Raw genomic sequence first — 16,543 nt, 5'->3', positions numbered from 1 at the left:
GTCATCGTATTAGAATTCTACAGTCTATCAATATGGTTATTAAAGCTTCAACTGTAATGATGTTTAATTTCCTATAGCTTGTTTTTACTGGTTATTATTCCTGTATAATTTCCAGAGATAGAATTTTGTCGCTGGGTACTTAGTCTTCTCGGTGTGTTGTAACGTAATGATTACGTAATATTCTGATCCACCTATTCTATTCTACTTTATAAATCTGTGGAAATACGGTCATGCCGTTGTCTTGCAGGATTCCTCCGCTGATTACTTTTATTTATTCTTGAATTTAAAACCTTCTTTTACAAGTTTAGTCTTTTTCTTGCGTCAATTTGTCGTAACGATCTGCTTGATTAGATCCTTCTCGAACGGAATAAGTTTTAAATAATAAATATTTAACAATATTCCACCTTTCTTTCTTTTTCACCGCCTTCTATATTACATTCCCTTACTTGTACCTGGTAAAAAGTATCATCTTGATATTTACAATTATATTAGCATGTTATTCCCGACGTTCTCGCGGCATAACGACCACTTTTACTCCAGAAATCTTCACTGCTAACAGTGAAATGGCACAAATCTATATACATAAAATAAGAGTTTTCTCTGTACATTGCTCAGAATTTAAAAATAGATTTATTTCTGCATCAGTCGTGTCCGCAGTATCAAGGAATTGCACTTTTCAGTTTTACATAATTTGGGGAATAATTAGCTACAATCTAGGCTATAAATAATTTTATTCACGCTGAGTGAAATGGTAGTTTAGGGGTAGGCCTAAAATTTCATTCTCAAATATTCATGTTTTTAGTGGTCTTATCGATAAATACTGCAGGACGAAAGGTACATAGTATTAGATCTCCGAAAATTTATGTCTTATTCATTTTATCGCGCCGGGTATGATAACAGATTCATGAATTTGGATTTTTTTTTGCTAAGTCCATATCAGCGCCGGATCACAAGAAAATGGGTAAAGAGAATTTATGAAAATCGGTATTTAAAGACGGGTATAAGGAACTACAATCTAAGCTATAAATAATTTTATTCACTCTGGTTTAAACAGATTAGGGGAAGGTGCCTAAAATTTAATTTTGAATTACCTACATTATTGGTCCTATCGAACAGTACTACTTAACTAAAGTTACAGAGAATGCAATCTCCGATCATTTATGTTTTATTCAGTATAACCGTACCGACTATGATGAGATTGCTTGTGATGCCCTAACATCACAGAGTCGGAAGAAAACTAAATATGAAGGCCTACAATATAGAAAGCTCATAAAATTGATAACAATAACTTTACATTGACCATTGTTTGTTGTGATGTGCTTTGTGTCTTCTGCTGCCACTAATCTCTGAGAGATGGGATTACTACTACGTACCGAGAATAACAGTTTGCCTGAATACTGGCTGTAAGTAGCTGGGGAGTTAGATCTTTTCTCTTCTTTAGCATGCCATTCCTCTGGTTCATAAATTTTCTGATACTACTGGCACGAAACATACTGGTTCATCATAGAATTCCAGCTATTCATTAACTACTATGAGGCTCTGATAGAAATGAGCAGTGTGCGCATTTAACGGAATAATGGCAGACGAGTGTTCGCGGCTGTTATTCCAGCACTGGTACATTAGACGGTTAGATCGACAGCGTAGTACTGTTCGTTAAATGTGAGAAAATTTGCGGTTTTTCATTTGATGGATTATTTTAAGTAATAACATTACTTCTAATCGCGGCATTCCCACTGACGTCTTTGTAATGACCTATATTGACATCAGTTGGGAAAACCACAGAGACAGTCTTTCTTGGAATTCCGTAACGAAGCACAGGTACATCAGCTAGTTAGCAAAAAGTTCAACAAGTTACCAAATTGCAGAGCAACATATGTAATTCAATTTATTTTTGTAATGTTTTGCAAGTGTTTGTTGAGTTAATATTGCATTCCATTACCACAAAAATTCATGTATATTATTAAGAGTTTCTGTATACATTCTTCTTATAAATGGTTTTGGTGTGCATGTAGAGGGTGGAACACTAAAGTACGGCCTAACTTCCAGGACACATTCCTTACAATTAGAAGAAGAATTATGTTAAATGGCCCTGGGTACGAAAACACTTTATTTCCACATTAGAACTCATTTTCCACAACTATTCATAGTAGATTAATATTGGAAAAAAGCACAGGGACAGAACGTACCAGCATACCAAATGAGACTCCTCCTTACATGAAATGTTCAACATGTGCTCCGTTAGCCGTCGCATTGAAACCCGGATGCGCTATTTTGTTTCCGTAGTTTGGGAAATAATGAAGTATTTGATGAACCCCACATTGGTTGGTTGAGATTGTAAATAATTATTTTTCACGTTTATATTGTTGTGAGCCGTTAAGTGGCTTTCTTTAAAGGGCAGGTTGGTGGTAGCCCTTCTTTAAATTGGAGAACAAAGAAAGCTCTCGGTGTGTTAGGGCTACTGATCTTTCAAATTTCATTTTTATCGCTTTCCTTTGTTGTACAATAGCTTTGATTCCGTGCTTTACTAGTATTGGTGGTCAGCCAGACGTTAGCAAAATCCTGCAGTTTCTTCCTGCTTTCCTTGCTATACCACACGACAGTAATCTTACTTCGCTACAATATTCTACGCTGTATACGGATATTTTAAAGTAAATTACTGTACATGCAGTGAATAAGATATTTTTAAATAGCATGTGTCTTAGCGTATTCCGAGAAACAGTGTAGGGAGGTACGCATACGTTGTTTCCAATGTAAAGTGCTAGTTGCGAAGTTGTGAAATAATGGCAGGTTCGTTTGCCTACTACCATTCACAATCGTGTTGGAAATTTTCATTATAATGGCAGTCCCCATTGCCCACTGCACGGTCACAATTGATTTGAGGAGTTTTCGTTAAAATGACAGGCCCCATTTCATACTTCCAGACAGATTACAGTTGAGTAATTTTTATTATAATGGCACGAACCTTCCCTACTGCCAGTCAGAATTGATTTGTGCCGTTATCGTTATAATGACAGGCCATTTGCTAGTTCCAGTCAGCTTACTGCCAGGCATTCCGAGTTGGTGATTTTCCATTATAATAGCAGGCCACTATGTCTAACGTCAGTCCCTTTTTGGTGAGCAAATTTGTTTAAAATGGCCTACTTTCAAACACAATCGGGTAAAGGAGTTTTTTAATGCTCCCTTGCCTTATGCCAGTCAAATCGAGAAGGGAATTATTCATTACAATGATACACAGAAGTTGGAGAAGGACCCCAATCCTACTGCCCATCAAAGTCCATATAGGGAGTACTGATTACAATATCAGACGCCCTCTTGCTGACCGTAACTATCGATTTGTAAAGTATTAATTACAATGGCAGACACACCGTTTCTCGATCACTATAAATCGACTTCAGTTATAAATAATGATCGACATACGAAAGTATATGCATGTTTACAATATGGCAGACCTTCATTTACAGATTAACTGCTGCTAAACGGCACACCATGTCGACAAACGGATTTACGATAAGATGCCTCATGTAGCGGTCTAATTGGCTGGTCTTATGGTATTTTCTCGTATCTCTACTATTTATGGGTAAAATTGAGTTAGAAACGTAGAATGAGGTTAAAATAGTGTAAGTTTCACACAGTGCATTACTTTTCGTATACTAATGTGACAACCACAAACAGAATTTGGCTCACATATGCTATTGGGTGGGCCAATGCTCGTGTAGAATTTCAATATCCTATCTCTCTTGTAAATGATTCAAACTATCATACGTTTAGAAAGTCCAAAATGTACGAACAATCGAGAAATAGAGACAAATCGAACGTATAAGGGATAGAGATACGACAGAAGTCATAGGACGAAAGTTGTAGATCTCTCCAAATTGAACCGGGATTGTGCCAACCATTTTGTGATACGACTTACCGTTTAGCCACCATACACCTCGAAAGGAAGGTCTGTACCGTCATTATAATTGCCCCCATATTTTGATATTTTTCTGGGGTAAGAAAATATATAAACTTCTCGTAATTTTTATGGTGGTTACAGGCTAAAAGCTATAATTTTGCAAATTTCAATTTTCTAGCTCGCCTGGCAGTGTGTGCCACATCTTGTTTTGTGGGAGGGGGTTAAAATTAGGACATTCAGGGAACTTTTAAGCCCATGAAACGTATAGGTTATCGTTTCAGATAAATATATCTGACTGCATTCTTAAGCTAAGCTCCAAATTTGAAACCTCCAGCGGGGCCGCCTCAGGAGAATTTGAGAATTTTCGATTTTTCTAGGGATCCTGAAGTCGTCAGCTTCTCTGGTATCAAGTTTTAAATTTATAAGATGCCTGGAAGTGCCTTATTTATTCACTTCAATTTCATTTTAATACCTCTATTTATATAAATTGTACATATAGTAGAATATATAGAGATCGCTCCAAACCGACTTCCATTTATTAATGTAGATTATATTTCGCCCTCTTTCCTTGTGGTTCTAGGGGCGTCTTGCCCCCACAGTATGTTTTCCAGATAGTAGATAATATTTGTACAACCCTGTGCGACCCTGAAAACTGTGGGTTCGACATTATTTTCGATTATTTATATGTCTCACTGCCCCCCTCGCCCCCACCCAAAAGGGGGTTGAACTTGACTTTTAAAAACTCTGGAGTGTCACTATTCATCTCAGCGATCCCAAAAATTATGGTCTCGACACCATTTTCGATTATTTTCATGTCCCACTGCCTCCCTCACCACCACCCCCCCACCCAAAAGGGGGCTGATACGGACTTTATACAATCCGGAGTGTTTCTATTCATCTCAATGGCCCCGAAAAGTAAGGATTCGACATTACTTTTTATTATTTTCACTAGCAAATGTACCCGTGCTTCACTACGGTATTCTACATTGTATACGGATATCGAAGTAAATTACTGTACATGCAGTGAATAAGATTTTTTAATTGCATGTCGCTTAGCGTTATCCGAGAAACAGCATGGGAAGGTCCCCTTACGTTGTTTCCAATGTAAAGTGTGAATTGCGGAGTTGTGATGATAACGGCAGGCTCATTTGCCTACTGCCATTCACAATGGAGTTGGAAAGTTTACATTACAAGGACATGCCCCATTGCCTAGTGTGAGGTTACAATCGATTTGGGGCGTTTTCGTTACAATCGCAGGCCCCTTTCCTACGTCCGGACAGATTACATTTAAGGAGGTTTTATTATAATGGCGGGCAACTTCCCTACTGCCAGTCAAAATTGAGTTGTGCTGTTATCATTACAATGACAGGCCCCTTTTCCTAATGCCAGCCAGCTTACTGCCGGTCACACCGATTTGGTGAGTTTCCATTAAAATAGCAGGCCTCTGTGCCTAATGCCAGTCAAATTTTAGGTGGGCACATTCGTTCATAATGGCGGGCACCCTTGCCCACAGCCAAACACAGTCGGGTAGGGGAGTTTTGACCAAACTTGCACGCTCCGTTGCCTTCTGCAAGTGAAATAGAGAAGGGAACTATTGTTTACATTGGTGGGCCCTCCTTACTAATGCCACTTACACAGGAGTTTGAAAAGGACTCCATGCCTACTGCCAGTCAAAGTCGATGTGGGGAGTACTGATTACAATAGCAGACACACCCTTTTGTGATCGCTACAAATCGACATCAATATATATATATATATCGACATGCAAAAGTATAAATGTTTAAAATATTGCATACCTTCATTTACAGATTGACTGCTGCTAAACTTTACGTCATATCGACAAACGGATTGTGCCATATGACGTCGTATTTAGCGATCTGAATGCCTGGTCGAATGATATGTTCTCGCATCTCATCTTTTCATGGGTTAGATCGAGTTAGAAACGGTGAATTTAGGTAAGATTATCTTACAGTGCATTACTTTTCGGATAATTATGTACAGCTAAAAGCATAGCATTTGGCTCACATATGCCTACTGTGTGGGCCAATGATCGTGTAGAATTTGATGATCCTATCTTTCCTAAAGGTGATTCAAAGTATGAATTAGGCGTGTATAGGGTGAAAATGTACTCACAATAATTGAGAAATAGAGACAAATCTAACATATAATGGATAGAGATACGACAAAATGTCATAGGACCAAAGTTGTAGATCACTCCAATTTGGAGATTATGCCATCCGTTTTGTGATAATACATACCGCTTAGCCACGACGTATCTCGAAAGGAAGGTCTGCACCGTCATTATGACTGTCTCAACATTTCGACATTTTTCGAGGATAAAAAGTGAAAAATTGAAAGATCTTCGAAATTTTCCGTCAGTTACAGGCTAAAACGTATAATTTAGCCAAATTTCAGTTTTCTAGCTGGTCTGGCAGATTGTGCCATAGTCTTGAATTTTTTTGGCAGGGGGTATAAATGAGGACTTTCAGGAAACTAAAGCTAAAAACATATACAGATGGTCATTATTACCCTTTAAACGGATAGCTGTATGAAAATTACGCCTAAATAGTCAATGTACAGACACATGGTCGTTACGATTTGATACGTATTGATAGATAAGGAATCTGTTACACTTATAACACCTTTCGAGCTATGCCCGCTGGACTAAGCCTAAAAAACCGATCGTTCATGATATCACCCTTATTAATCCTCCTATCGAAACGATGCACATGAGAAAAATGTTTCAGAAATTGATTTCCATTAAGGGTGGTATTTTCCATTAATTTTGGATGTGCATATATTGCGGGAGTGCAAAATCATGGTTTCGGTTTTGGATAAACCCCCAACAAATTTAGGTATTCAGAAATATTAGCCCTAATGCCTACACAAGGACAGGTGGATTCTAAGTTTGGTAGAAATATATCCAGTATTCTTCAAATTATAAGAACTCAGACAGACAAACAAACAAACAAACAAACAAACAAACCGACAAACAGACACCAAAGCTAAAAAAATATGCAGATGGTCATTATTACACCTGAAACGGATAACTGTAAAGACATTTCGCCAAAATAGTCAGTGTACAGACACACGGTCGTTACGATTTTATTTATGTATACCGGTACCTCACTCCCCCTCGCCCCAACTCTGAAAGGATTTTAAGAAAATCCGGAGTGTCACCATTCGTCTCAGAGATCCCGAAAACTATGGATTCGACATTATTTTCAATTATTTTTATTCCTAAATCCCCAGAATCCACACCCGTAAAGGTTCTAGGGATGGCTTACCTCCACAGTGCTCGTCTCTAGATAGTAAATCATTGGTGTACCAAGTTCGGTTTAAATTACTCCAGCGGTTTAGGAGGAGATGGGGCATTTACACACACACACACACACACACACACACAAATAATAATAATAATAATAATAATAATAATAATAATAATAATAATAATAATAATGTGACCGTGAACTTGATGAATGTAAAGCACCTCCATTTGCCTTATGTGAAAATGGAAAACCACGGAAAACCATAGCTGGGTTGCCGACAGTGAGGTTCGAACCCACTATTTCGAGAATGCAAGCTGATATTATTATTATTATTATTATTATTATTATTATTATTATTATTATTATTATTATTATTATTATTATTATTATTGTTATTGTTATGTACAAACCTACGGCTGAGTGGTGAACGTCGTGGTCTTTGGCCCTCGAGGCACAGAGTTCAACGCTCGGCCGGACCGAAGGATTTTTGTGGACGATTAATTTCCTTTCTGTCCCCATCAATACAGCAACTTATACGCCACACACAAGACCGTCCTCTGGCACGTAATCAAGCAATATTTTGCCCTGCGTAACCGATACCGCACACTATCGCCGGAGTGTCTATCTTACAAAATTTTTACCAGGGTAGTAACAACCATACAAAAAATAAAATCACCATTGTGTCTAACGCCGTAAGTAATAACAGGGCCTACGTTTATATATTGCTCTGTGTTACGAAAGGAAGTCCACAAGCAGTGCCAAATCTCGATGAATAACCCTGCAGGTAACGAGGCCATATTATTGCGCTGTCACATAGCGCTGTGATCGTGCATGCATCCTGGAGCATTGCGGTCGTCATTTGTTTCTTCATTATGGTTGTCATTGAATATTACCAACTGAACAAGAACCGTAATTGATTGCAGCGACGGTGCTCTCATTTACCGTGACGTCAAATTAGCGTTCAGTGGACACGAATGGTATTTAAGTGAACGCTAGTTATCGTTAATCTGTGTTAATCTCTTCCAACAACGAGTGCTACCTGTGTAAATTTGAGTGGAAACAGACGACATTCAACGGGGTTTCACAACTAGTGTGATTTATTTGGAATCACAGATAAGGCTTATGGCGAATAATATTATGCTTCATAGAGTAATAAACAAGGTACAGGATTTTAAACGACTGCAAAAGATCTCGACTAAGTTGTGAGATAGACAGTAGGCAATGGTGGATCCGTAAAGGTACAGTTAATAATGTCATAAAATGTTGTACCGAGCTCGATAGCTGCAGTCGCTTAAGTGCGGCCAGTAACCAGTATTCGGGAGATAGTAGGTTCCAATCCCACTGTCGGCAGCCCTGAAAATGTTTTTCCGTGGTTTCCCATTTTCACACCAGGCAAATGCTGGGGCTGTACATTAATTAAGGCCACGGCCGCTTCCTTCCAACTCCTAGCCCTTTCCTGTCCCATCGTCGCCATAAGACCTATCTGTGTCGGAGCGACATAAAGCAACTAGCAAAAAAAAAAAAAAAATGTGTAAAGCCTCTCCCTCGTTGTTGTTGTTCTTGTTGTTGCTGTGACTGATTTTGTGAGATGTGCCGCTATTGCAGGATTTTATAATACACGGTGTTGGACCATGTAGGAATTTGTGGCTTAACTAATGAAATAAGTGTACAGGAAGAGAGTAAGCTTTATTAATGATGTAAACAAATTATTAATACATCATTTTTAATCTTTCACTTTTAATCAGTAACCAAGGTAAAACACACCAATTAAACAAGAATATTAACTTAAACTTTGAAGACTGACTAACTCGCTAATATATGTTGGACGTTCCTGTAATTCTTTTTCAGTGTATTCTTAATGTTTCAGCACTACATTATTAATCAACAAAGCATAAAGAGAAAACAGTACCACGGAAACTCATTATTTTACATAAGTTTCAAAGTGAAATCCATTCTTAGGATAGAAAATTTAGATTGTTGTGAAGTGTTGGCGATCATACTTTGTAGATTATCAAGTTTCTTCTTAAATATTGGAAGAGGTTTGCTGTACGTGTTTTTGATTGTTGTTTCCTGGAAAGACTGCAGACTCTTTCTGTTTATGGTTTTGATGTTCAGTTTTCAAGTCTGTTTTTTGAAAGGCTTGTATAAAAAAATGCTTTTCTAACTTCAGTATGGGAATGTTGTTGAAGAATCACCATTAGAGTTCACAATAAAATTATGACAACTTCTATTCGTGAGGTCCTATACATCAATAAAATCGTCGTGCCCCATTTTGAAAGGTCTTTTTTCCTTGCCAGCCTAACTAAAGTGGCATATTGTGGTGGAACGTAGATTGGACCTGATTTCAGTGATCGTCGGACACATATTTTCTATTACAGAGTGAACACAATCACCTCAACTTCGTGTTTTCCCGACACCGAAAAATGTGTTTGTTATACTTTTAGTTTGAAATATTTCCACAGCATACAGGTAACAGACAACAATATATTGCGTCCTCTGACTAACTAGCCAGTACGTTTTCTCACAAGACTGCAATATGTACTTTATTACACCTTTCGACTGACACAACACGGGGAAATTGGGAATATTTTCTCTTTACGTAATACTGTAAGAACGGCACAATTAGAGACGGACCACAGACACAAATTAAATTATAACCTAACACTGTGTAGAATGCGTTACACCAGGCGAGTTGGCCATACGGTTAGGGACGCGCAGCTGTGAGATTGCATCCGGGAGATAGTGGGTTCGAACCTCACTGTCGGCAGCCCTTAAGATGGTTTTCCGTGGTTTCCCATTTTCAAACCAGGCAAATGCTGAGGCTGTACCTTAATTAAGGCCACGGTGCTTGCTTCCAAATCCTAGGCCTTTCCTGCCCAATCGTCGAAATAAGACCTATCTTTGTCGGTGCGACGTAAAGCAAATAGCAAGAAAAAAAGAACGTTACGCGACTGCCGAGGTCCAGTATTGAACTACAAGGTAAGCCACTGTAGCTGCTGGAAGGAAGACTAATTTGCAATGCTGGAGAGTGCATTATTTCTATACTCGTATTTTTTGAGTTGTGACAATATTTCTGCCAAGTCTTTAGACCGAAATATGTTCAGGTTCCTAATAGCTTCATCGTCACTTGGCAAAAGCCAGGTATCACTAAAAAATCATATGCTAAGTGCATTCCTAACCGATCACGAAGTTTCATGTAATCCCACCAAACTCAATGAAATGCACATGCCTATTGACGCTGTCAGACAAGCCTCGCACAATCCATCGCAGAGACTGGATGCAGTCTAATATCTCGATCAATCATCTGCTGACTTACATATTTCATATTCTGAAAACTGATAATTTCTTAGCAATAATCGTAATATGTCACAGAAATAGGACAATATTTTGAATAAATAATGATCTCCATCGGTTTTATTGACTGTAGAGTGTTCTTCGAATTTACAATTTTATTCTGGGCGAGTTTCAATATATAAAGCACCTGCGCATATATTCGAGAAACTGAGTAACACATTCATCCTGCCGTCTTGCTGAGTATACAGTATCACGTTATTGTCTACAGAACATGGTTGTCCCTACGGTGTAGGGGTAGCATGCCTGCCTCTTATCCGGAGGACCCGGGTTCTATTCCCGGCCAGATAACGGATTTTCACGTGGATCTGTGCGCTGGTTCGAGGTCCACTAAGCTTACATGATTACAATTGAGGAGATATATGACGGTGCGATAGCGGCCCTGGTCGTCGTCGTCTTCTATGGCTCTACAAAAAAAAACTACAACCTGTTTTCCAGTCATTGACCGGGTCAGGGATGGAATGAATGAAGCAGATATAGGCTATTAGTACGATGGGGTCGCCACTCCCAAAGTGATTTATTAATGACTGAGAGATGATATGAAATGACAATGGAGAGTGTTGCTGGAATGAAAGATGACAGGGAAAACCGGAGTACCCGGAGAAAAACCTGTCCCGCCTCCGCTTTGTCCAGCACAAATCTCACATGGAATGACCGGGATTTGAACAACGGTATCCAGCGGTGAGAGGCCGACGTGCTGCCGTCTGAGCCACGGAGGCTCTTCTATGGCTCTACAGATCTCTGTAAAACTTTGCCTCTTCAACAATCTTGTGGCCATTTATATCGATCCAACGAAAAATTTTATCATTGCCGTTTTTCATGCCACGTTTGTCTCCATTAATCAGTCCGGCTTTCTTTTGTTGAAGTTTCACAATTTGATTTTTTACATAGCGGCGTGTTTGCCCTAAGCCCAACCTCCTCCGGAGGGCGGGTAATTGTTAGTCAGGATTTTCTCCCTTAGCTTTTAGGGAGCCAACCACACATACTACAAGGCAGCAGCATATTCTCCAGAACCCCGTTAGCCGCCACATTTCAGGGTTCCTGCTGGGCCTTCACAGTTACCGAAGCTTTATGACGTTACCTATTTCCCAAGGCGCTGGCGAGGGATTGAACTTTAGAGAGACAGCGGCCCCGGTCTAGAAAGCCAAGAATAACGCCCGAAAGGTTCGTCGTGCCAATCATACGACACCTCGTAAACTGCAGGCCTTCAGACTCAGCAGCGGTCCCCTTTAGGCCATAGCCCTTCGGTGCTGTTGCACCGTGGGGTTTGGGTTTGGCTAGAGGATAAGGATTTATTATCATTTTGAGTTTTGTTATGCATTCTCTGCTATACGTGTTCCTCATCAACCTGTTCTTTGCATATTATACAACTGGGTGCGATTTACTCGTGAGTTAACCTTTCTAGCATAAAGCTACGAGTCCCGTTAAAAGTGACTTCGCATAAAACCATGTACTAGATAGTTTTGTTCCCTAAGTGGCACGAGCCTTTTTGTAATGGTCATAGAAGTTGATATAAATGCTACAAGAATACGTGCAGTGAAAAATAGATTTCAAGGTTACTAAAGACGCTTCGGATTAGCTGACAGTTATTGATTGTAATGACATAATCTTTGTCGAAAATAACGTGTAAGGTCAGGTTGATTCATTTCTTCGCAATATTAAGTCTGGAGATTATTTGAAATTATGTACTTTTACGGCTCCATTCTTAATACTTGATCTTCTTCGTTAACTTCCTGACCTTCAAGAACAATATTCTTGAATGCAAGAATCTAATGAATCAATATTATTCAGACTAATCCAGTTATTCATGACCGGATATAATTTTCCCGTGTGATAGTGGGTTCGAATCCAACCGTCAGCAAACCTGAAGATACACCAGAGAAAATGCACCTGAAGACTCTTACGCGGGACACTCGGTACATATAGATGAAGTCTACTGGCTTGCTGTTATTAGGATCTCTGGCGTCAGTGTGGGGTAAGCGGCCGATCCCTCCACGTTTGATAGAGGGCAAATTGTGATAACATGGAACCATGGTACTAGCATTTCTTAAAGGGCGCTGCTTGTGTGCTGCTATCTTGCCGCCGTTGTGAGCAAGTATTTAAAGTAGAACAACGATGGGCAAACAATGACACGTAGTACAGCCATGTGTCGACAGCAGTTCCTTGATGCCAGTGGCCAGTTGAGGCTGTCGCGCATTATTCGGAGCAACCGCGAGGCCAAAATTTAAGAAATAACCAACAGGTACACGATGACAACCAGGCCAATAATGCTCAGCACCCGGTTCATCCATCACTGCTGCTCATGGAACGGTGCAGTCGATGACACAGTCGTGCCACAATTCGGACTGCACCGAAAGCAGCGCATGAGGTTGTCAGATAATCATCGCCACTAGACAGTGCGTGCCGGGCTGAGTGGCTCAGACGGTTGAAGCGCTGGCCTTCTGAAACCAACATGGCAGGTTCGATCCTGGCTCAGTCCGGTGGTATTTGAAGGTGCTCAAATACGTCAGCCTCGTGTCGGTAGATTTACTAGCACGTAAAAGAACATTCTTCTTCTTATTATTATTATTATTAGACTATGCGTGATTGGAAGACGGCCGGCCGGTGCTGCGAATCCAGATTCTTAGTTCATCACGTTGACGGACGAACGCGTGTACGCCTATTACCATCGGAGGCTATGGGACGCGGTGGCACGGTCGGGTGGTAGTAGGCTGGTGGAGGAAATTTGATGATCTGAGTGATGTTTTCACCGTAACAACTACCCGGTATCGGAACTTTATTAGGAAGAGAGTCCATCCGATCTTGTCAACAGTGTTCCCTGATGGTGACGATCTCTTCCAACAGGTGAATGCGCAATGCCACACTGACAGGATTGTGAAGGACTAGTTGTAGGAACATGATAGCGAATTTTCTTTAATACCGTGGCCCATAAATAACTCAATATGAACCCCAATGAACAGTCCTTGTTTGACTTGGTGAACTGGATTCGTGCTATGCGACCACCGCCCAGCAGGGTAGCCAACTGTTGTTACGCTTGTGGTACTAAATACCCCAGGACAGACATGATATAGGCTCTTGGGCTTATGCCGTGTCAAGAAAATAAGGTGAAATTCTTTACGTTTCGCAGAGAATTTTGCTCTGCATCATCAGAAGAAAATCTCAAATGTCCACGAGAGAGGCTTCTCAAACGATTAGCTTTGAATGTAGACGTTATAATAGAAGTGGAATGGTACGTTCATTCGTCACTAGATGGCTCCCGGGAAGCGGTACAGCGGTAGCGTCCGAAGCGGAAGCTGACGGAACCATCAGAATCAGTCTGAGAGGGTCATAACATAACAGGTGTACTCAACATATGACATTGACGGGATACCTTTCGCCACTTCGTTGAATCGATGCCTCGTCGAGTGGGAATTATTTTGCGGGCAAAAGATTGCCCTGCGTCGTATTAGATAGGTGATCATAATTTAGAGGCACATTTTTTTACCTGTACTTAAATTACCAACAAATATCATTATGCAGCATTTTACAGCCTCTAATCCACTTATAACGGCGATACATTACCCAACTGAACTGGGTAACGTATGTCACCCGCATGAGTAATAACATAACAATCAGAGGTATGAGCCTTACAGTGGCGAAAGATTGAAGGAAACATTGACTCCTGACATCAACAATGTTGTCAAACGGATGCAGGGTAATTATAACTTCATCTGTCAGCAGAAGTTAGGATCACAGTTCATTTCCGGATATAATGCCCAATCGCTCATTTTGAGTATGGCTCTTAGCGAAGTGACCCAAGACGAAAGTCTTTCTATGGCCCTCCAAGATGTAGCCCCAGGTCCTGGAATAGATTCCGAACAGATTAAATGGACACAAGTATATTTAGTACGCCTTGGAACGCAGGGTTGTTTCAATAGCGATATGGTACTCCCGTTCAAGAAGACTAGCGTATCTCCGCCTTGTCGAGTAGCAATTTTTCATGGTTGACCACTGGCTGACATACACTGAGTGGGTAAAAGTCACGGGAAGGGGTGGCCCCTTAGCAAATGTTCCGTGTATAACCCCTGAGCGTTGCAGCTAGCTGCGGCGTAGCTGAGCAGTTTGTCACAGGCGCCAGTGTCGTGAAGATGGCAACACGTAGCGAGTTAACCGACTTTGAACATGGGCGCATGGGTCATATCATAGAGGACATTCCATGCGAATTCGGGTTTCCGAAGTCAACGGCGTCCAGGTTGGATCTTCAATATCGCGGATACACATATTTTTCTACAAGTTACTTTACGTCGCACCGACACATACAGATTTTATAGCAACGATGAGACAGGAAGGAGCTAGGAGTTGGAAGGAAGCAGCCGTGGTTTTAGTTAAGGTACAGCCGCAGCATTTTCCTGGTGTGAAAACGGGACACCATGGAAAACCATCTTCAGGGCTGCCGACAGTGGGGTTCGAACCTACTTTCTCCCAAATACTACACTCTGGCCACACTTAAGCGACTGCAGCTAAACAAGTTCCGTCGCGGATAGAATATTACAACGCACGTAAACCGAAGCACGGGAAGATCAGAGGTGTTTAAGGAACGGACGTTACGTCGCCTCCACGAAACCATACTGGGCGCTCGACGGAATACTATGAGTCAGATCACCGTCCAGTTGAATATTGAGAGTCAGGAACCCATTTCTTCCAGCACTGTAAGGAGGCATCTGCACCGCATAGGCTTCAGCACCCGACGACCAACTCGTGTCCCTTTGCTGACACTTCGACACAAAGCTCAACAACCTGCATGTACCCTCAAATATCGGAAGTGGACTATGGAAAAGTGACTGCGTGTGGTATGGTCCGATGAATCCAGGTTCCAGTTGTATCGAGCGGAGGGGCGCGTGAGGATGACCCACGAAGCTATGGATCCTGCTTTCAACAATGTTGTGTCCAGGCGGAAGGTGGCTCAGTTCTGGGCTGGGCGGCGTTCTCATAGTCGGAGTTTGGCCCCATTGTACGGCTGCAGTGATGCTGACAGGTGCAGGTAATGTGGACATCCTTTCAGACCATCTGTATCCCTTTCTGGCCCTAGACTACCCTGACGGAGATGCCATGTTTCAACAGGAAGATGCGCCATGTCACCACTCTGTGGTAGCACCCAGGTGGTAGGTGGAGCACTCTAGTGAAGTTACCATGATGGATTCGCCCTCCCGATCTCCCGATCTTAATCCAATCGAGCGTGAATGGGATGCTGCCGATGCTGTTGTACGCTTCATTAACCCCGCATCAACTACACCCGACCAATTGTGGGTAGCGGTGCAAGATGCGTGGATCCAGATCCCTCCAGAATGATTCCAACAAAATGTAGTGTCGGTGCCTCGCCGTACTGCTGCCGTTTTGAGGGCGCGCGGAAGAGCAACACGTTATTAACATCACATTCAATGTCTTCCCATGACTTTTGCACACTCAGTGTATTTTCGCTACGCAATGTGTCTGCCCGAACCTCTGCCGTACTCTGGAAACGCTGATTTAAGGCAGCATATAATGCGTGCTACCTTCAGTTTTACAAACCCTTAATGTATTAGTATGAATAATCTGAGGTGAGAAGAATGTGATAAGAGTTTGAGCCTCGACATTCCTGTTCTCTAAACGACTCGCACAATCACTCTGCTGGACGCAGATCAAACTTGTTAACTGTTGCATCATCTACCAGTCAATTGTAGATGTGCTTCGAATGGTCGACAAATTGAATTTCACATATTGTTATTATTATTATTATTATTATTAGTTCCCTTTGGGCCTGCTATGGACCACGTGGTTCTTATCTGTAGCAGCTTTCTTCTTTGACCAGTACTCCTTCATTCTTGCACTGTGAATGTCTTTTCGCTCCTGAGTCCATTTCACACCACCTCCTGGACGCACTCTTTTTTCTGTTAGTGACTGGAGAGAGTTTGATGTTCTGATCAACGTTCTGTACCTATTCATTTCATAAATTTCATTGGGAGCAATGTCCAGTCTTTTCTGACGAGTCTTGCCCACTTGGCATTAGTCG

Source organism: Anabrus simplex, chromosome 1 (assembly GCF_040414725.1).
Source record: "Anabrus simplex isolate iqAnaSimp1 chromosome 1, ASM4041472v1, whole genome shotgun sequence".
NCBI classification, from domain to species: domain Eukaryota; kingdom Metazoa; phylum Arthropoda; class Insecta; order Orthoptera; family Tettigoniidae; genus Anabrus; species Anabrus simplex.
The sequence above is the reverse complement of the archived record's forward strand: the minus strand, read 5'-3'. Positions refer to the sequence as shown.